The sequence below is a fragment of the Panthera leo genome, chromosome C1 (genome assembly GCF_018350215.1).
Source record: "Panthera leo isolate Ple1 chromosome C1, P.leo_Ple1_pat1.1, whole genome shotgun sequence".
Lineage (NCBI taxonomy): Eukaryota > Metazoa > Chordata > Mammalia > Carnivora > Felidae > Panthera > Panthera leo.
In genome coordinates this window covers 98430611-98453458 of record NC_056686.1, presented here as the reverse complement: position 1 = coordinate 98453458, position 22848 = coordinate 98430611, and the positions used below count along the sequence as shown (strand labels likewise).

Genomic DNA, 22848 nt, shown 5'->3' with positions numbered 1-22848 from the left:
GTATTTTTTTTTAAACATTTATTTATTTTTGAGAGACAGAGACAGAGTGTGAATGGGGGGAGGGGCAGAGAGAGAGGGAGACACAGAATCTGAAGCAGGCTCCAGGCTCTGAGCTGTCAGCACAGAGCCCAACGCGGGGCTCAAACCCACGAACCATGAGATCATGACCTGAGCCAAAGTCGGACGCTTAACTGACTGAGCCACCCAGGCACCCCTGGTGAGTATTTTGAGGATGTGGTCTCCTTCTTTTCCCAAATATATAGTGACCTAGACCTCTTCACTCCTTGGCAATCTCTGTGAATCTCTTCACCTCTTATCTTCCTTGTCACTGGCGTGATAGCATCTGAGTTAACTCGAGAGGAGAAGATAGCATTAATTTTGCACACCTCCAAAAGAATGATAAGGCTGTCTGTACATGATGGCAACACAGCTACTGTGAGGACTGATTTATTGAAACATAAGGTTTATAGAACAGATACAAGAAAATTAATCGTTTGATGGCAAATTCGCTTTCCCCTCTGTGGTAGGAGCGCCCAGTAGCTTAGACCTATATGTAGTGGAGTAATCCCCAGAAAGCCTTTTCTTCTGCCTTGCTAAGTAGCACTGTGTATCAACAAACCTTATAAAATAATACCTCGAGGTGTCCCACTGGTATTCTAGAAGCCATCTTTAGGAGCCAGTCAAGCTCAATGAACTGCTCCAGGGAAAGCTCTGACCTTCCAGTGAGTTCCTTGCTGGGCTTCTGCTGACAAGCCATTGACCTGAGGGGCAGAGGGCATTGTGTTTTCTTGTTCACCACTGGAAATTATAATATTTTCATAGACTCTCCTTAGGAAGACCAGAAAGTGCCTTCTTTTACTCCTTTTGTGATACTGTTAATTGAACTTCATGCAAAATAAAATTGGTCTTCTACAGCTCCCTACACACGTGGGTTACTCAGCAGATTTCACTACAACCAAATTGCTTTCTCCTTCGTTACATATTTTCCATTTTTTAATCTACACTTACAAATGCAGTCACTGAAAAAAAAAAAAAAAACAACTAGCCTTTGGGCCTAATGTACTTTTTTTAATAATGATTTTTTTAAAAGGGAACCTACATTGGCCTGACTTCCTTTTGTCTGAATAAAAGCTTTAGCACAGTATAAAAGGGTTGCATGTGCTGAAATGTTGCCCAAGGATATGTGTTATTATTCCTCCCCCCTTGACCAGCAGGGTCTCCGTTCTCTTTCCCTTTCAGCCTTTTGTTTGAACAGATGGGATTGGGGAAGCAGGGAAAGAAAGCCATTCTGTTCTCATTAACTCTCCCCATACACAAACACAAACCTGGGCTTCAGGGACTCTGAAACGGGACAGCTCCCACTCTATTGCCATTGAGACCTGATGTACTGAGATACAAAGAAAGCCAGGCCCAGAGCCCACATCACCATTTCAATGAGGTTGCTAACCAGTAAAATTATGTTTATATACGTTTTTATAAACACATTCACAAAAAGATGTGTCCATATAACACAAGCAAATATCACGTGTATAGAAAAATCCATCTATTACATGTAGTATATATAATATAGTATTTTCAGAAATTTCTTTATCAGCTATGGTGATATCTTGAGTACAAATATATTTGTGATGAAATATAATGGTGTTCTGTGAACTATAAAATCCTTTCCCCCTTTATCACGTCTTCTCTCTATAGAATAGAGCTTAAATATATTGAGAATGGTGGGGTTCCTATTATCTCATGCTCTCTTGTTCAGCTGTAGCGTAAAAATTTTTATTAAGGTTTCTAGTTTGGATGGTCTTGTTTGTTAAAGCTCTTGACCAAGAAAAATGTCACAAAAAAATTTAAAAATTTGGGTCCAAGTATTCAAGGTCTCTCTTCTGGGGTCCTTATACAAATAAAAGACTTTAAGAAATAGATACATACATATATTGAGAGAAAGTAAAAGGCTTTCCAGAAAGAGCTGAGGGTGTTTCCCCCCTGGTGAGCTAATGCCGGGAAGTGCTATCTTTTGTTCTGGATGCTGGATTAGAAAGTGGTCTGGCCTATTTGTTAGATCATATTTGCTTTTAAATCTCCGTCCATCCTCATTACTATGATGAGGGTACTGAGGCAAAGATAAACAGAGCCTGAAAAGATGTCTTCTCATGGCCAGATGCTACCACATGGGCTTTTGACTCCATGAGCCCTAGGTCTCAGGAGGGTGAGCGAAAAAAGAAAATGCCCAGGAACAGATGCATTTATATTTCATAGCACATTCATACATGCAGAGTGCAGTCCCCAAGGAGAAGGACGCTACTTTTACTCTTCTAGGACTTCTAAAGGTGTGGAATGTGTAGAATAAACACGAAATGGGTAAAACTGTGGAGATGGTAAAAAGATCAGTGGGTTGCTAGGGGTTGGGGAGAAGGAGAGCTGAGTAGGTGGAGCACAGAGGATTTTTAGGGCCGTGAAAATATCCTGTGAGATACCATAATGATGGATACGTGTCAAAACATCTGTCAAAATACATTTGTCAAAACCCACAGAATGTACACCACCAAGAGTGAACCCTAATGTAAACTATAGGCTTTGGGTGATAATGATGTGTCAATGTAGATTCAACGACTGTAACAAATGTACTGCTCTGGTGGGGGAGGCGACGCGTGTGTGCAGGCAGAAGGTACGGGGCAAATTTTCACTTTCCTCTCAATTTTCCTGTGAGCCTAAAACTTCCCCTAAAAAATAAAGTCTATTTTCTAAAAAAGAAAAACAGTCTTTTTTTTTTTCAATTAAATGGATTTTGTGGCATGTCTCTTGGGATCCCCCAAACACAGGGGAATATTTGTATCAGAAGACAAGCATCTCTAGGCGATAAACAATCCTTTGTAGTGCTATCAAATATTTCCTTGGAGTTTGTTATGAACACAAATTCGCCAGTTTACTTTTTTTTTATGCCCAAAGAAACCAAAGCACAAAATGCTCCAGGCCTGAGTTTGTGATCAAAAAGAGAAATTGAGTAGAATTTCTATTCCTTATTAGCAATTGTTAGGAACACAGGATTCAAAAGAACCTATTGAAAATAAAACATTTTGTCAACTATCCAGATCACATCAAAACATGCTGATATTTAATATCCTGTTAGGGAAAAAGAAAAAAAGAACTCTGTTGTATACCATAATTGTTTCCTGCTGTATAGAAAAAAAAAATGCAGATCTGGACTTCAACTAGAAAATCTTGGAATATCTTTCAATATTTTTATTTTCAAAATCGGTTCAGATGGACCAGGCTGAGGGCAGAGAAGATGGCTCTAAATTGGCCAAACAACCACAGGGAAAAAAGGCCAGTGATAAAAGGCAGCCAGTCCCAAGGGGGGCTGTCTTGCAGGGCGCTGTGGGGGTCAGCACCGGCTTTAGTCCTATTTAATATTTTTATTACCAATCTGAAGGGGGAGGGGAGGCTGAATAAAAATGAAATCTGCAGATGGCTACTCATTACGGAGGATTTGCAGACCCCAGGAAGAGCAGGAATGAAATTCAGAGGTTCATTTGGAAAGGTGGTCAGAAAAAAAAACAAAGGCGGCTGGAAAGCAGTGAAATGGGGAATCCCAGGGCAACAACTCCATTGCAGCAGGTGAAAGGCATCTCAGGCTGCAGGAATTCTGAGAGCTTCCTGGCAGTGGTCAAGTTTTACCCCTGCTTATTAAGGAACGCCACACATTTTAGGTGTTCGGACTGGCAAGGTAAAGGTCTGCGAGATGGTCTTTAGATTGCTGAATTCAGTTTCAAGAAGACATAGGGAATTTAAGTTAGGATCTCTTCTCTGCCTTCATAATTGCATGTGCTCCTGCTGAGGGGTGATTTAAGGCATATGGATGATTAAAAAGACCAGTAGGCAACCAGGTCCGTGCCATTCTTCGATGTGCACAGGCAGCCCTCTGTCCTCAGAGCCTGTCACTCTGTGCAGCTTGGCTCCTGAGATGTACACAAAGCCTTTCTTCAGGAAGAGCTACCCACAGGCCTGGCCTCCCTTTGCTAGTGCCCCATTCATTGAAGTGCTGCCCCTGCAAGTTCTGCAGGCTGTCCCTATGTGCTCAGCAGAGAAGTCATCGTCAACTGAGGAGATCTCCTTTTTGCTCGGAACCCTCCGTGGGTCCCAAATGCCTGTAGAAAATTGGCATTCCTTAACCTAGGATTCTGGCTGTCTCCTAAAGAGCATGTAAGTTACCGCACCATCCCTGGAGTCAAGACTGACTGGCTTCAAACTGCCTGACTCACCGAATGCCCATTGTTTCAAGTACCAACTACCAGCCACTTTCAACTACCAAACAGGGAAACCAGTATCTGCCTCATCATGTTGTTCTAAGGGTCAAATGAAAGAAATATACATAAAGTGCTTATATCGTGTCTGGTACACCGTAAGTGCTCAAAGGATGCCAGCCACAGCTTTTTGTTTGACAATTATTCACAATGCGCCCCTAATGCCACTTTATCAAATGACCTTTCAAAAACAATCTTCCTGGGTTTATTTATGGCACGTGTTTTATCTTCCAGAAACTGGCATTTCTAGGAAAAATCTTTAATCTACCATATACCAGTGATCTTTTCCTGCAGAAGCTTGATGACCTACCTGCTCCATGTTGAACAGGAACCCACGTTTGTGGCTCTGCCTGCCTCACGGTGGACCAGCTTGTCATACAGCACCCTTCACTCTCTGATCTCAGCCCAACCTTCCAGCCTCTCATCTTTCACACTCTTCTTGCCCAGGCTCCTCACAGTGTCTCCTACAGGCACACCCCCACCTTCGTCCAACACCCCCCCACCCCGCCGCCACCAGACTGGTTACCCACACTGTTTGCTCACACACCTGGGGTTTTCATGCCTCTGTGTGTCACTCACAACGCTCCTTCCGTCCTGCCATTACTTCCTCACTTAGAAACAAAATCTCATTCCCTTTAAGGCCCCATCAAGATGGTGCCACTTCTGTGAAGCCTTCCCAGGAACTACTCTGCTCTATCCCTTCTCTGAGGAAACCAATCTCTTCCTCTGGGTTCCCACTACTGTAACTCCCAACAGGCCGCGTGGCTGTCTCCATCTCTATGGTGAGGGCTCCTGCGGTCAGAAGTGTGTCTTACTCAACCTACACCTCAGGTTCCTGGCACAGAAGTCCTTAATAAATATTTGCTGAGTGTTTTAGTTAAACTTGTTAACTCATGAATGGAAGCTGTTCTTGCTGGAGGAAGGGAAGAAGCTCCAGGGAATCCAAGGAAAGGGGCAGACAGGTCTAGAGACAGGAGAGCCTGGTCTATCCACTAGGACCCCCTGCTGGACAGAGAAAGTGGGTGCAAGTAAGCAGCTTTGAAATTAACTTTGGGACTGGGAGCCCTTTCCCCATGGGAACTGGGTCTGGGTTAGCCACAGAGAAGCACTGGAAGTGAGATTCCAAAATGCAATTTCACAGTTGGAGCCACCTTCCTCCTCCAGCATGGCAGCAGCACGTCTGTCCTGGGGACAGGCACACAGACTGTGTAATCAGGCTCAGCTGGTAATCAGGGAGCTGCCAAACAGACGCGAGACTAAATTACCTTCCCGTCCCGGACAAAGTGGCCTTCTCGATGAGGGTTCAAACCAGTGATGGTGGAAAAAAACAAAGGAAGGCAAGTGGCAGCTGCTACCAAACACCTGGCCAGTGGACGGCTCCCAATCCGTCCTTATTCAACCCGCAGACCCTCTAAAGCCAGGGTTGCTTAATGAGGAGCGAGCGTTTCAGACCAAAGGTATTTGGTGCCAAAGTCATCGTTAGAGGAGGAAAACAATTTATGCCCACAGTGACAACAAAAGGGGCAGAACCAATTTCCTGTCAACAGCCTGCCAATGGCCGACCGAGTAAACTTGGAAGAAACAATGTGCCTCAGTTTCCCTCTTTTGTAATTCAGAGGAATGTGCCCTCACATCCAAGATTCAGATGTTAAGATCTTTTTGGGATTGAAGATCCCATTTCTGTTCCTGCATGTGTGTGTCCTTAGGGGGCTGGAAGGGACCTTGAAATTAGGAGAGAACCATGTACGTTCATGAGCTGTGGGATAAAAAGTGCTAGAGGAAGGAAGGAAAGCCCAGAAATCAAATAACTGCCTAGGAAAGGGGCATTTCGGAGGCTTAGAGGGAGAATGAGGCTGCTATACTTGATTTGTAGTTACTAAGGACTCAGAATACCAGGTACATGCTGTGCACGGAGTTTGCAGTGAGCAAAAACAACCAGAAGTTTACCCTTGCTTTCCTGAAGCTTACAGTCTGGGGGGCAAACAGCCATTAAACAAATCTTCCCACGAGTAAATGTAAAACGGCATCTCTGAGTGCCATGAAGAAGCAAAGAGCTATGGGATTGGCCGTGGGGGACTTGATCCAGTTGGGAAAGGCCCCTGAGAGAGTGGCACTGGAGCCGAGAGTTGAGGGGACAAGTAGGGTTCACTCCATGTGGAAGGGAAAGAGGAGCGTTCCAAGCTGCTGGGACAGGTGGGCAAAAAAAGGCTTCTGCAATTGCAAGTAGGTCTTACTATTCACTGCATCAATTATTGTGTGGCTCAGACATTTTATACCCTAGGTCAACAGAAGAGGGCCAGGCTAGCTGCAAGGCAAGGCTGCTTTCTACTATGGAGGTGGGTGATGAGGGAGAGGTTCTGCCTGAGTAGGATGGTAAATGTCACCCTCCAAAGGGGGCTGGAGGCAGGTCCTGTGTTTCACCCTGCTGTCTGGGTAACAGGAACAAGGTCAAGAGGTTCTGCTATAGCTTGTGGGTAGCAGCCAGTGAGATGGGCAGGACTTGCTCCACGGAAGGGATTCCGGACAGGGCCCGTGACACTGCATCATCCGTATCAGTCAGCTATTGTCACAATGATGCTGAAAAACAAGTCAGCTCGGCACTCAGTACATCACCACACCAGCATTTATGTTCATGGTCTACAGTTTTTCTGCTATTCAGCTGATCTAGAATGGGCTACATGGGAGGCTTTGCTTCAGGCTGTGGGTCAAGCAGGGCTCCTGGCTTCAGGTTGGGTTCAGGCCCATTCCATGTGTCATGCTCAGATCCAGGCTGAAGACTCAGTGCTACCCAAGGCATGTCCTTGTCACGGCAGATCACTGGATGCAAAAGCAAGCCATGCAAGCACATTTAAGGCCTCTGTTCATGTTGTGTCTATTAACATTCCAGTGGTCAAAGAAAGTCACATGGTGAAAGTCAACACCAATGTGACAAGGATGTATATTGCACACACAGTGGGAAGGGTAAGAAATGAATATTTGCTTAACAATAATGCAAATTATTACACCATCCTTAAGACCGGCATGTGGTTATTTTAGGATCAGAAACTAGTGCTCTGGAAACTCACTATTTGTATTGTCTGCTATTATTTCCTTTTTGTTCTCCCTTAGTGTTTAGTTAAATTCTTTTTGAAAATGTCAGATTGTCTCAGCTGTTATGAAGAACAAGGAGAAACACTTTTGTCTACCCTTGAGCCTGAATTTTAAATGGAACTGATGGACCCCAGGGTGAGAATCCCAAGTGAGGTGAAACACGGGGGAACAGTTTCTAAGAATTCTTGTTCAGTAGTCACCCCCTCCCCCCCCCCACCCCCCACACACACTTTGCATGTGATTCTCCTTCCAGCATTCTTCTCTGCTCACTCCTTGGAGGATTCTGGGGTTCGAGTTCGTAAGAAAACAGTTTCAGTGTACATGACATGTCAGACTACAGCATGGCAGAAACAATGTGCTATCCATCCTAAACCAAGATACTTCCAGCTGACTTGCCATTAGCAAGACAGGCCTCCATAAGTACTGCCAGTTGTTCCAACCATCAAGGCAGGGCCCTACATACCAGGTTTCAGGCATGTCTTCATGTCCAGCTAGGGCAAGTGAAGTTAACCAACATTTTTATTTTAGAAAGTAAAACTCTGGAAACTGATAAACAGTCCCACACTGGTCCCTGAGAGGGAGTGCTGGAGACGGTCAGGATCTATCACTAACACTCAAAACGCAGGTCAACCTCTGTGTCACAGAGGGTAGCCAGAACCTCTCCTCATTCTTCCTTATAGCCAGTGGTTGCAATTTGCAAGAGCGTTCCTCAAACTCTAATGGGCTGAGGAATCACCTAGGGGTTTTGTTAAAATATGGATTCTGATTTACTGGGCCTGGGGTGAGTTGAGTCTGCATTTTAAACAAGTTCCCAGGTTTTGACCTGCTAGTCCATCAAACACACTCTGAGTAGCAAAGGATTTGGAAACCTCGTTCTGTTCCTTCTAGGAAATGAAGGGAATGAAATTGCTACTTTAGGTGTATCAAAACGTCAAAGTACGGGATAACCTTTTGTCAGGCTTTGGTGGGGTCAGGACTGGCTGCATATGGTTTCCAGTCAAATCAGGGAAAAGGGGAAACATTATTTAGAAGCGGATTCAGGCTCAATCTCAACTGATTTAACCTCACTAAATTCATTTAACCTTTATCTGCTTATAAAGCACTTATAACCTGAGTTGTCTGCCAATGAAATGGCTGTTTCTGATGTACTGCACTTCCTGCTCCTGAAGGTGCTAGAGAAGGAGTGAAGGGACTACTGATGAGAGAGGGCAGGGAGGGTTCCAGCTGTGTGCAGAAGGTGACCAGAGGACCACCTACCTTCAATGTCTTGGTCTATTTTAGACTGCATATGTGGTTTCTGTACAAGGTATGATTCTAATTTGTGATTTATCATTTTTGTTGTGAAGTGCTCAGAAATGGAAGATGCTGTAAAGCAGCGCACTGCATTCAATGGGAATGCATTCTAACCCTGTCTTCCCTCACAGACTTTGTATTCCTAGGCAATCACACATTTCTTAGAAATAGGGGGCAGATGTGAACCTTGGTGTTTTGCACACTGACCTCAGGGTACTGGCTCTAGAAGAATTCACGTGGGGTAATGTGGAAACAAAGTCTAAGAGACCCAGCAAGTCAGGCAGGACAGTGTCCCCCTAGGAGCCAGAGCCTGTGGGCCCCAATGCTGGGCCTGCCACTTGGATGGCTGTATGTCTCGGATAGGCCATCACCCTCACTTTTCCCATAAGGGCATTAGAGAACTGGATTCGATCCCTTTGCTTTGTTTTCCTGTCTTTTAAGCTGTGGAAGCCTTTTGTCAAATAAAGTCTAAAGATGAACCCAATAGAAAAAAGCAAAGCTGCTGGGCACCGGGTGGTTCAATTGGCTACGTGTCCAACTCTTGATTTCAGCTCAGGTCATGATCTCACGGTTCAGGAGATGGAGCCCCGTGGCAGGCTCTGCACCGACAGTGCAGATTCTTTCCCTCCCTCTGTCTCTGCCCCTCCTCACCACAAAATAAATAAACTTAAAAAAAAAAAAAAAAAAAAGCAAAGCTTCTCTCATTGGAGCAGGGAGCCTAGAACTTTTCTATAGGGTCCTTAACAATCCATGAGGCACTGTGGAAGCCAACAGCTGAAAAGACACAGTCTGCAAACCAAAACAAACCTCTGCCCTAGATGACCTCAAAGGTCCCTCCTGTTCCAAGCTGGAGAGATCACCTCATTTGCAAGAATGCCCTCTAAGACTGCATAAAAGGTGGGAATTAAGCCTCTCCCAGCAGTAGGACACCTGTCTGTGAAAGGTTTGGGCCCTTCCTTTTTGCTCTTATACACATAAATTCAGGTCTTCAGGAATAAAGAATACACGACAGGGACACCCGGGTGGCTCAGTAGGTTAAGCGTCTGACTCTTGGTTTTGGCTCTGGCCATGATCTCATGGTTGGTGAGATCAAGCCCCATGTCGGGCTCTGCACTGACAGTGAGGAGCCTGCTTGAATTCTCTCTCTCTCCCTCTTTCTCTGCACCTTCCCAACTTGTGCTGTCTCTGTCTCTCTCAAATAAATAAATAAACTAAAAAAAAAAAAAAAGAATACATGATAATAAAATCCTGATCACGGGGTACTGTTCACCAATGTCTCTTTGCAAGGGACAAAAAACAAATTTTCATCCATGTTAGGCAAAAAAAGGAGAATTTATTGGTTCACATACCCAACCTCAAGGACAGGAGGAGCTGATCTAAAAGCAACTTTCAAAACTTCTCTCTCTTCCTTCTATCTCTGCTTCTGTTATGTGTTGATCCCATTATCACCTCCTGAAGTAAGCAGCATCAGTTCTGGACAGTCATTCTTCAAGCTTAGTAATTAGACAAGAGTAAAATACCCACTGACATACCATGTCCATTAAAAGACATCAAAGGGAGGACTCTGCTTGGACCATCCTAGGCTGGGCATCCCTCCCTGGGATCTACTGCTCAGGACAAAAGCAGGGTATCCTCTGTGATGGGTGGAATCCACCGGAGCCACATGGCTGGCTCCAATGTGGCTGTTACGAAAAGGGAAGAAAAGAGGAAAGGAAAAGAAAAACAGCAGATGTCCACTGTATCTGCCATTCTGAACCTTCCTCAGTGTGGGTCCGTTGTGTGTTTAAGCATTACTGCTCATTAAGGCTGCACACAGCCTCCACTCCAGCCAAACTAGGCTGTCTCTTGCCTTTTGTTTTGTCTCCCTTGCCTAACATGCCCTTTCCTTCCTTCTCAGCTGGTCTACGATCTCACCAGTCTTCAAGGGATAGTTCAAATTCAAACTCCCCAGAAAGGCCTCTTCTTCCAACCTGTACATTCTTTCCTTTCCAGGAGAAAGGGTCTCCTGTCTGTACCTTCAGTGGTGTGTTGGAAAATGTTTTAAAACTGCTTCCTTGAAAAACGAAGAATCAGACAAAACCCTGATTTTTCATTTGTCAATTTCCATGGTGTAATTACTCCCACCATGGTCAATTTCCTGCTCTCAGCATGACAGTCACTGAATGCAGAGCTGGAAGGAGGTGTGCAATACAGCAACATTACATAGAATTCCCATAGCATTCCCACCATACAAATACAACAGATCTAATCTCAAGAACATATATGTTAATAAACTGTAGTAAAATAATTAGAAACTTTATGAATTTTAATATATATATTTTTTATTTATTTTGAGAGAGACAGTGAATGCAAGCAGGGGAGGGGCAGAAACAGGGGGAGAAAGAATCCTAAGCAGGCCCTGAGTTGGCAGCACACAGCCCGATGTGGGCCTTGATCCCACAACCGTGAGATTGTGACCTGAGCCAATATCAAGAGTTGGACGCTTAACCGATTGAGTCACTCAGGAGCCCCAGAAAGTTTACGAGTTATGAGTATTTACTAACTTTGTGTTTAATGTAATTTAATTGTAAGTTTATATTATTTTAATATTGGCAGTGTTTAATAATCATCTCATAAAATTCTTAGAAAACTAACAGCTACGGTTTTGACTTTTCTAGAATTTCATTTAAATAGAATCATACAGTAAGTAGTCTTGTATCTGGCTTCTTTTGCTAAGCATAATGCTTTTGAGATGTATTCATGTTATTGCATCCATCAGTAGTTTGTTATTTTTTACTGATGAAACATAGTATACATCATGTGAATAACACAAATTTTCATTCATTCGTAATTTTGGTTTCTAGTTTTTGACTATTATGCATAAAGTTGCTGTAAACATTTGTATACAGGTCTCAGTGTGGACGTAAGTTTTCACCTGTCTTGGATAAATATCTAGGAGACTTGGATAAATGTACATTTTTTAAAAGGAACCACATAAAGGTTTTCCTAAGTGCACTTACGATTTTGCATGCATATCAGGAATATAGAATTCCAGTTGTTCCATTTGCTCTCGAACACTTAATGTGATCAGTCTTTCTAATTTTAGACATTCTAGCAGGTGGTGTAGTGATCTCTTACTCTGATCTTGATAAGCACTTTTCTAACAACTACTGATGTTAAGAACCTTCTCATGTGCTTATTTGCCACTCATCTGTCTTCGGTGAAGTGCCAATTCAAATCTTGTGCTCAATTGTCAACTGGGTTGTTATTGTGGAGTTGTTTTATAATTGAGTTGTCAGCGTTATTTATATATTCTGAATGCAAGTTATTTATCAGATATAGGGTTTATAAAAATGTTCTCCCAGTCTGTGGCTCTTATTTTCTTAATAGTATTTTGCCCAACCCAAAGACACAAATATTTTCCCCCACATAACTAAAACTATTATTATTTTTTAGCTCTTATGTTTAAGTCTATTTAATTTTTGTGTATGGTATGAAGTGAGGTTTGAGATCCATTTTCCCTTATAAATATCCAATTTTTTCTAGCACTGTATTTTTTTTTGCATTTTTTAAACTTGTTTTATTTTTTATTTTTTAAAATTTACATCCAAATTAGTTTGCATAATGCAACAATGATTTCAGGAGTAGATTCCTTAGTGCCCCTTACCCATTTAGCCCATCCCCCCTCCCACAACCCCTCCTGTAACCCTCAGATTGTTCTCCATATGTATGAGCCTCTTCTGTTTTGTCCCCCTCCCTGTTTTTATGTTATGTTTCCCTTCCCTTATGTTCATCTCTTTTGTCTCTTAAAGTCCTCATATGAGTGAAGTCGTATGATTTTTGTCTTTCTCTGACTAATTTCAGTTAGCATAATACCCTCCAGTTCCATCCACATAGTTGCAAATGGCAAGATTTCATTCATTTTGATTGCCGAATAATATTCCATTGTATGTATATATATATACCACATTTTCTTTATCCATTCATCCATCGATGGACATTTGGGCTCTTTCCATACTTTGGCTATTGTTGATAGTGCTGCTATAAACATTGGGGTGCATGTGCCCCTTTGGACCAGCACTCGTGTACCCTTTGGATAAATAGTAGTGCAATTGCTAGGTCGTAGGGTATTTCTATTTTTAATTTTTTGAGGAACCTTCACACTGTGTTCCACAGTGGCCACACCAGTTTGCTTTCCCACCAGCAGCGCAAAAGAGATCCTCTTTCTCTGCATCCTTGTCAACATCTGTTGTTGCCTGAGTTGTTAATTTTTGTCATTCTGACAGGTGTGAGGTGGTATCTCACTGTGGTTTTGATTTGTATTTCCCTGATGATGAGTGATGTTGAGCATGTCTGCATGTGTCTCTTTAGCCATCTGGATGTCTTCTTTGGAGAAGTGTCTATTCATGTCTTTTGCCCATTTCTTCACTGGATTATTTGTTTTTTGGGTGTTGAGTTTGAGAAGTTCTTTATAGATTTTGGATACTAACCCTTTATCTGATATGTCATTTGCAAATATCTTCTCCCATTCTGTTGGCTGCCTTTGTTTTGCTAATTGTTTCCTTCGCCATGCAGAAACTTTTTATTTTGATGAGGTCCCAGTAGTTCATTTTTGCTTTTGTTTCCCTTGCCTCTGGAGAGGTGTTGAGTAAGAAGTTGCTGTGGCCAAGATCAAAGAGGTTTTCTAGCACTATATTTTTTAAAAGTCTTTATTTTTTAGAACAGTTTGAGCTTCGCAGCAAAATTGAAGGGAAGGTACAGATAACTTCCACATCCCCCCCCTTCCCCCTGCACATGCATAACTTCTCCAGTTATCAACACTCTCCACTAGAGTGGTACATTTGTTATAAGTAACAAAGCTACACTGACACCCCCAGTCACCTCAAGTCCACAGTTTATATTAGGGTTCACTCTTGGTGTGGCCCAGTCTGTGGGTTTGGACAAGTGTACAATAACACGTATCCATCATTATAACAGCATACAGAATATTTTCACGGCCCTAAAGATCCTCTGCTCTGCCTACTCATCCCTCCCCTTATTCTAATTCCTGATTTTTTACTGTCTTTTTCAATGACTAATCTGCTCTTAATCCCATCCAGTATATTTTTTATTTCAGACATTTTATTTTTCATGTCTAGAAGCTCCATTTGAGTTTTTTACTGGGACCTACTCTTGTCATTTAGACCCTTAGATAATTTGACTGGTCCTTCCCAGTACTTAATAAGGCCATGGAATTTCTTAGAACAACCCACCACAGAGTAGGGAGTTTGAAATACATAGATGTGGACCATCCAGCTCATTAGTTGTGTCACCACAGGAAAGTCACTTAACTTCTCTGAGTGTAAGAACGATCACCTATAAAATGGGATTGAGTGATAATGCTCACTGAATGGGCAGGAATTTGTTGGAGCAGCAAACAGATGGAAGAGGTATTTGTGGCCATGAGGCCCCTCCTTCAAGTTTTAGAACCTCACCGCTTTGGAAGCTGGTTTTAGTCATGAGTCAGAGGAAGGATTAGCAGTCCCTTTGCATTCGGAAGGAGTGGCAGAGGAATGTTTTTGGATGCTACAAGTCCAGACCATACACTGCAAGGTACAGTGCCTATTCCCAGAACACTGCTGAGATGATGATCTAGAGGATGTCATTCCCGCTCTTGAGAGCCCACAAGTCCCAGGGTGCCACCGCAACAACAGCAGAAGGCTCTGCCCCATGTTCCTCTTTGGTCATGTGTCCACACCCTCCTCAGCACTTGAGAACTCTCCACAGGACAACATCTCACACACACTCAGCATCTCGCTCTAGCAGGCTGGTTGTGTCCTGAATGGGGATAATCAGGGGAGTTTCAGAGAATGGGTAGCTACCACCAAAGGACCCAGCAAACAGGACAGGCAGAAGGACTAATCAAAGGGCCACAGGAAAGGTAAAAGAACCAGGCAGGCTGGGGGGGCTTGTCTTGGAACAGTTAAGGACAGGGTGTCTTTCCCAGTCTAAACTTATCCTGCAGCCTGTCAGGCAAGGAGACAGAGCTATAAAGAGCAACAAGCTGTACAACAAGCCGTGAGGCTAGAGACAGAGGCAAAGCCAGTGCTCACATACCAAACAAGGAACCAATTCTTCAGGTTCTTCACATACTCTTCAGATTCTGTGAGCAAGATGAAGACCATTGCTATTTAAGTCACAAAGACCACAATGCTGGGTAATGTCCAGATGGAGGGAGTCTCGATCAGCACATCAGCAGGAATCTTTTGGTCTAGCCCGGGTTTTCTCAACCTTAGCCCTAGTGACATTTTGGGAACAGACAATTCCTTGTTGTGGGGACCTGTCTTGAGCATTGTAGAAAGTTTCATGTATCACTGGCTTCTGTCCACTAGGTGCCAGTACACGCCAATCCCCTCCCTGTGACTTGACACAACTGAAAAGGTATTCAGGCACTGCCAAACAGCTCCTGGGTTGTCACATTGCCTTTGGTTGAGAACCACTGATCTGGCCTTCTGGACTTACACCTTAGAAAAACTGACGGCACTAGCAATAACATTTCCTGACTTCAGAGCTCAGTGTGAAATACAGGGATCTCTGCTCAAAATCCCATATTTATGTCGGTTTACTGTTACCTGTGAAGCAAAAAGCCATTACTTATATAAAAATTTGCCCCAAGCCCTTAACAGAGTGTAGTGGTTAATTACACACCGTCCAGAGCATCAATCCCAGCTGTTCAGATTCTAGCTTCATCGCTTACTACTGCGTAGCATTGGGCAAGGGAATTTCATCTCTTTGTGCCTCAGTTTCTTTATCTGTGAACTATGGATAATCACAGGGACTACTTCATGAGGTATCTGAGGATATATATTTGTTGTTGTATATGACGCACTCAGAACAGTGTTTGACAAATGGTGAGCCCTAAAGATGATCTATTCTAGCACTTGTCAGCTGGGGGAGAGGGGGGAGGGGCGGGTTGTGACAGTGTTCCACGTGTTCAAGTGTTCATGACATTAACAGCACAAAGATTCCTTTTTTTTTTATAAGTACCCAAAATAATAACTTCAATATCTTGCCACTTAAAATAAAACTGCTTGAGAGCCTCCAATTAAATAGGAGTACACATGGCCCTTAGTGGGGTCAGACAGGCCAGCTCCTGACTCAGGCACTCAGATTATCACTCAGCTGCCACAGCAGTCTGGGCTACTGCAGAGCTTTCAATTATCTTTACTCTTAGTCATCATGTTTTCTAACCTGTGCCTACAACACATTATTGTGCAAAGACAAAAAATACAAGGAACACTGGTGCTAAGACACAAGAGGAAGCATATGAATGTTAACTAATTCTACAAATGTATCTTCATAAATCCATGAGTTCACTTTATTCAACCCAAATCCCAATTCACATATCCAGATACAGCCAACGTTTCTAAAGTCAGAGTCCAAAATATACTATCATAGTGAATTTAACTCTTCATTTATTAGGATTAAAGAGACTACTATGTTGTATTACTTGTCCCAAAGAGCTTACAAACAGCCTGACGCACTCACCCAGGTGGACACTGTGATTGCTTCCCCCCATTCCTCTCTGACTTTGGACAATGACGCCTTCCTGGCAGTCCAGGGCTTTGGGGGAAGCTGATCCCACCAGAGCCTCAGTGATTCAGTATAAGTGCATCCCCTGGACTCTGGTTTTCAGAAGTGGGGACATGACCTAATTTTAACTTCAGAAATTGGAGAAGATGGTTCCTGGTGGTTTCTGGGGGGAAAGAACTCACACTGTCCTCCTGGAAGTGGAAGAGAAAACATGGAGCCCAGGAGTTGTTGGCAGTCATCTCTTAACAACCAGGCACAGCCCATAAGAATATGGTTGAAGACACGAGAAGGTAGAACAGAGAGATGGAAACAGAAGAGATCCTGATGACACTGTCAAGCAGACGAATCATACCAACCCTACAACCCTCCCCACTTCAGTAAAACAAGCTAAACCAGCTTGCACTGGGTTTTTCTTATTTGCATCCTAACACAATCTTAGCTTTAGCTCTCCTATTTAGAAACAAACTAAAAAAAATATAAAAACTAAATGAGCTAACTGCAAACTATGAGAATGATCAACATCACATCATAAAAACAGTTTTTGTCTATTTTGTTTGTACAGCCCATAGCTTAATTTCAATTTTCCAAGACTTTTGCTTCCTGCCAAAATGAAGTAACAAAGACCAGTTTACACTTGTACCTGAAACAACAGCAAACAATCCATAAAAACACCGGAAATAATAGTTTTTGAGAAATTACACATTAGGCGATGAAAGAGTGTGATCCCTGAGAAAGGAAACCAATGATGTAAGCCTTACAACTGCCCCAATATACTGCCTGCAGAGAGAGCTTTTAGGTGGTGGCACAGGGAAGGATAACCAGAGCAGGGCCTCTGCACTGAGGAGGAGGAGCTGAGGGTCCAGGTCGGCAAGAAGGCCACAGTTCACAGGCCACTGCAGCAGAGAAGAGAGCTGCACAGAGAGAGAACCATGAAGGTCAAGTCCTGAGGGCCCTTCTCAAGTCCTGAGCAGAATACTGAGGAGTGCATGTATAGAAGGAGAACACATGAGACTAGGCAAAAGAACACATGAGACTAGGAGGAACAGCACCTAGTGCTCGTATGGCCTAAGAAGGCCAGTTTCCACTAGCCAAACTGAAAAACCTCGTAATGGTGAGACACTGGGTAGACTGCTCAGAAGAATCCTGCCTTGGCAGTGGAAAATAATTAGTCTCAGGTCAAGTGTTGCTCTGGTCCTGCCAAAAAAATACCTTAACACTGAGACTATAATGGAGACTAAACGATCCCCCCCAAAAAAATTAACTTCATCACAGAACAAAGTTCAAGAAGACTTATCACAGCACCCAATTAGATAAAATTCACAAAGTCTGGCATCAGGTCAAATATTTGGCTTTTTCAAAGAAGCAGAAAATAAGACCCATAATGATGAAAATTGAAACTGACCCAGATATGACACAGATGTTAGACTTAGCAGACAAGGACATTAAGATAATTATTATAATTGTATTCCATGTATTCAAAAAAGTAATCCAAGGAAGACATAAAAAGAGTGAAGCCAGACTTTTAGGAAATGAAAGCTATTAATATCTGAGGTGAAAAATACACTGGCTGGGATTAACAAATCCTGTATCTTGGAGAAGAAAAGACTGGTGAACTTGAAGACACAGCAATAGAACTATCCAAAAGGAAACAGAAGAAAGAAGTTTAGAAAATGGAAAGAGCATCAGTGAGCTGTGAGGCAACCCAAGTGACTCTATTTGTATGGGTGGAGTTCTTCAGAGGGGAGGAGGCAGAAAAATATTTGAAGAAATAGTGGCTTAATATGTAACAAATCAGATGAAAAATATAAATTCAAAGTTCCAAAGAGCTCAACAAACTGCAAGCACCAGGAACATGAAGAAAACTAAATCACCAAGTCACTAAATCAAGGCAAGTCAGAACCAAATGGCATAACACTAAGGATTAAAAGACCATCTTAAGAAAAGCCCGAGGTAAAAAAGAAAATTATGTACAACGGAACAAAGACAAGGATGACAGCAATTGCTTGTAGGGCACAATGCAAGCAAGATGACAGCAGACTAACTCTGAGGTACTAAAAAAAAACCAAAACCAAAAAACAAAAACAAAAAACTGACAGCCTAGAACTTTTATCCAATGAAAATATCTTTCAAAAACAAAAGCAAAATGAAAACATTTAGAGACAGGCAAAAGCTAAAACAATTGTTGACAAACTGATACCACAGAAATGGCAAAGGGAGTCCTTTGGGCAGAAGGAAAATACAGATGTGCAATCTGGATGTTCACAAAGCAGTGCAGCCCAATATCCTTCATGAACAAAGGTGCAAGAATTTTAAACAAAATTCTAGTACATTTAATCCAAAATTTATAAAAAGGACAGTATATCATGACTAAATGGGGTTTATCTTAGAAATCCAAAGTCGATTTAACTTTGAAAATCAAGTTGGTAATTCACCAAATCAACAAAGTAAATAAGAAAAACCATATGGTCAACTCAATAGATGCAGAAAAAGTATTTTCAACACCTATTCCCAAAAGTAAATTCAATATCCATTTCTGATGAAAATTCTCAGACAACTAAAAAAAAAAAAATGAACCTAATAAAGGGCAACCTAATAAAGGGCATCTATAAAAAAAATCTATAGCTACTGTCATATTTAATACTGAAAGACTGAATTCTCTTCTCAGATGATCAGAGACAAGGCAAGGATATCTACTCTCACCATGTCTATCAACATGGTACTGAAGGTTCCAGCCAGTGCAATGAAGCAAGCAAAAGAAACAGAAGGCATCAAAATTTCAAATAAAGAAATGAAATGATCTCTATTTACAGATGACATGACTATGCAGAAGATGCAGTGGAGTCCATAAAAAAAGCTTCCAGAAACTCAAAATTGAGTTTAGCAAGTTTATAGGATACAAGCCCAATATACAAAAGCCAAGTATATCTCTATATACTATCAACAAAAAATGGAAATCAAAATTTTAAAAGCTTATCATTTTAATCATCAAAAACATGAAATAGTCGCAAATAAATCTGACAATATACTGAAATTTACAAAACACTGCTGAAAGATTATTGAAGACCTAAATCTATGGAGAGATCTACCTTGCTCATTCATGTTCCAGAAAACTCAGTATTGTAAGGATGTCAGTTCTCCCCAAATTGATTTATACATTTGACACAATCAAAATCCTGATGAGCTTTTTTAACTTGATGAGCTCATTCTAAAGTTCACATGGAAATGAAAAGAACTTAGAAAAGACAAAACAACTTGAAAGAGGAGGTTGGAAGGTAACTACTCTGATTTCAAAACACTCCAAGCTACAATTATCAAGTCTATGTGGTATCGATATTTTAAAAAGATAAACAGATCAAAGGTACAAAACAGAGCCCAGTAATAGACTTATAGGTATACATAAAACTGATTTTTGACAAGGTGCAAAGGTAATTCAGTGGAGGACAGACTTTTTAAGTGGTGCAAAACCAATCGGATATCCTTACGCATACACATACACACAAAACACCACAAATTTGATCTATACTTCACACCATTACTTATTAAAAAATTAACTCAAATCACAGACCTAAATTTAAGGGTTTATGTATGAAAAAAACCCAAATGTCTACCAATATGGAATGGATAAACACAACTGTGTATACTGATACAATATAACTCTAGTTGGCAATAAAAATGAGAGGTATTAATATATGCAACAACATGACCAAGTCTAAAAAAATAATTATGCTGAGTGGCAGAAGCCAGATTAAAAAAATAAAGAACAGATAATATGTGATTCCATACATTCTCGTAAACGACTGGCACAGGGTCTAGAAAGCTGGACAGATGAGAGTTTCTGTCCAATCTGCCTTTTAATGGCTGAATAAACTTTCGAGGATCACTCATTCTCTGATTCTCAGTTCCCCCCCCCTTGTCAAATGGGGATAATTACACCTATAGTTAACCTCCCAGTGCCTCAGTTTACCCATCTGTTCAACGGGGATACTAAAATTACCAACTTCATAGCATTCAGACTAAATGAGTTAAATTTGTAAAGTACTTTTTCTTTTAATTTTCTAAAGTTTACTTATTTATTTAGAGAGAGAAAGAGCACAAGCAGGGAACAGAGAGAGAGGGAGAGGGAACATCAAGCAGGCTCTGCACTGTCAACATAGAGCCTGATGTGGGGCTCCAACTCACAAACCATGAGATCATGACCTGAGCTGAAATCAAGAGTTGGACACTTAACCAACCGAGCCACCCAGGTGCCCCTGTAAAGTACTTTAAAATAAGGCCTAGCACAAATTAAGTGCTTCCAATTTACTTAATGACTATTTAGTGAGAACTGTGACAGGCCAGGCTGATTTTGAGGATTACTGTTAACAATAATCTGCTACTATACGGCTACTTTAAGGCTCATTCTACCAGGGGGAAACAAATCCCCAGGGTAGAAATGTTTCCAAGGAGAACTATTGTGTAAGGTCAGTGAGTCAGCCAGGGGTCTACACTGGGCGCTTCCCTGACGACGTGTCATTAGTTACAACTTGGACTTATTACTGGTAAACTTTGGGGCTCTTTTTCAACCAGCACTAGTCTTTTTCTGCTCGGTGCTGTTTAGTAGGAGTTTCCTGGTGCTGGGCAGAAGGCTCCTGGGACGGCCTGAATTCAGGCCTGTTCCAATCCACCAGAGGAAGCCTGAGAGCGGGGAGCACCAGGCCCTAGACACAAGCGCTTCTGGGACTATCAGGCCAGCAGGCTGACTTCCCGGGGCCACTGGCCCAGCCCAGTGGGAGGGAAGAACCGGATCAAAGAAAGAAAGATGCAGTGCTCCGCTTTATCCACGGGGTGGAGTATTTTAGCCAAAGAAGGGACGTTTGGAGGCAGTGAAGTCCTGGGAGAAAGATAAGCCCGGACTTGTCCAGAGTCACGCCCATCAAACCCTCCTCCGCAGGCAGTCAGTCATCAAACTTCTCAAACCTGAGGGCTGTGCCAAGGCCTATCCTGGTAAAAGAAAATCCTCTACGAGCCTCAGCAAATTTAAAAATTTGAGAGCCAAAGAGGGACCAGGGGAGACCAGTGAGTCTGACCCTTCCCCCCACAAATGAGGAATATGAGGGCCAAGAGGGGAGGGAGGAGTCCTGATCGAGGTCGCACTGCCAGGCTGCGTCAGACCAGCCCCGAACCCAGGTCCCTCGGCCGCCTGTCGCCTGTTGAAGCTCTCTCGCTGGGCTGCCTCCGGGTCGTTCAGACGGAGTCTCTGCCCTGTAGACCTTCCAGTGCAGGTGAGATCCCGTCCACATGTTTCACTGGGAGGTGCATTCTGAGCGCGGAAGAAGGGGGAGGCGGACACAGCCCTCCGCTGGTGGAGTCCCCCAGGTCTGGAGCATGGAGGCTCGCGCCTTCCCCCTGGGCAGCCTGCTCGCGGCTCCCCTCTCTTCTGCTCCCACGTCCCCTCCCAGAGGAGCTTTCCTCAACCACCCGTCCAAAGGTGCCTCCACTTACCCACGGTCTCGGACTCTCCGTTGTTCTCCGTTGTTCTTCAGAGCACGTGCCTCTACTTGCCCTTACGTATGCACACACCATGCGCGCACGCGCAGGCTTACACGCATGTGCGCACCTACACCTTCATGGGCTTGCGCATGCGTGCGCACACCCCGCGTTTACGTTTTGCTTGTTTGATCATCGTCTGCCGAGGTTATAAACTCATGTAAAATCAGGTTAGCGACCAATCCCCAGTACCCAGAGAAGTGTCTGGTAAGTAGAAGATGCCCAATAAAAATATAATTAACAAACGGAGGGAAGACCATGGCTTCAAGTCCTGATTAATCTGTGAAATAAATTATTGTAAAGATCAAATTAAATAATATATGCAAAATCACTCTGGCACCTGACGAGAATAAAGAATTGAAAGGGGTTAGATTAGATTAAAGGACTGTAGGTAGGGCCCTCTCACAAAGTGGAGAACTGGCAAGAACAATGGGCCTGCATTGTGATAATAATTAACATCTATTTGCATTTATTTTTTTTTTGTTTTGTTTTGTTTTATCCCTTCTGGTTTAAACAAAACGAAACAAAAATACTGCTACAGGCACATAAGGATACACACACTTCTGCACAATCACAAACTAGGAGTGTGTGGGGGTGACACACTGACTGGGGCAGCAGCTAAAAACCCGAATGAGAGGGCTGATTTCGTAGATAGATACAAAATTGACTCAGAAATGTCCAGAAGCATTCCCTGTTTACAAAATGAATTAATTAAGGCTGGTGAGCAAGAATGCAAAGGAAAAACAAAAAGAGGAAAATAAAAGCAGCCAGAGAAATGACTGGTACCTAAAAAATAGACCGTGGACAGTGAGAAACCTGATTTCTACAGCATGTGTCCTCGGGGCTGGGCTGCGAAGCCCCCAGTAGAGTCCAGGATCTGGGGACTGGAACTTTCCACACTAGAGCTTCTCTCTGTTAACATGCAGTTGGTCAGAAGCCAGACTTGAAGGCTTAAACTACATTTTCCAAATGTATTTCTTTTCCTTGGTACTTTTTATCAGTTTCAAGTCAAGAAATTCAAAGACTCTGACTTTAAATATTTCCAAATTTTTCAGTAAAATTTTAAAAACCTTTCATATTAAGAAAAGTG

General features: G+C 42.6%; 1 long non-coding RNA gene across 1 annotated transcript in view; it reads right to left on the bottom strand.

Annotated features, from left to right (window-relative positions):
* Positions 1 to 21739, bottom strand: part of LOC122228503 — a 109247-nt gene extending 87508 nt beyond the window's left edge. The window contains exon 1 of the long non-coding RNA XR_006206621.1: positions 21714 to 21739. This is a non-coding gene — a long non-coding RNA (uncharacterized LOC122228503). The remainder of the gene's footprint in view (positions 1 to 21713) is intronic.
* Between the last annotated feature and the right edge of the window lie 1109 nt (positions 21740 to 22848).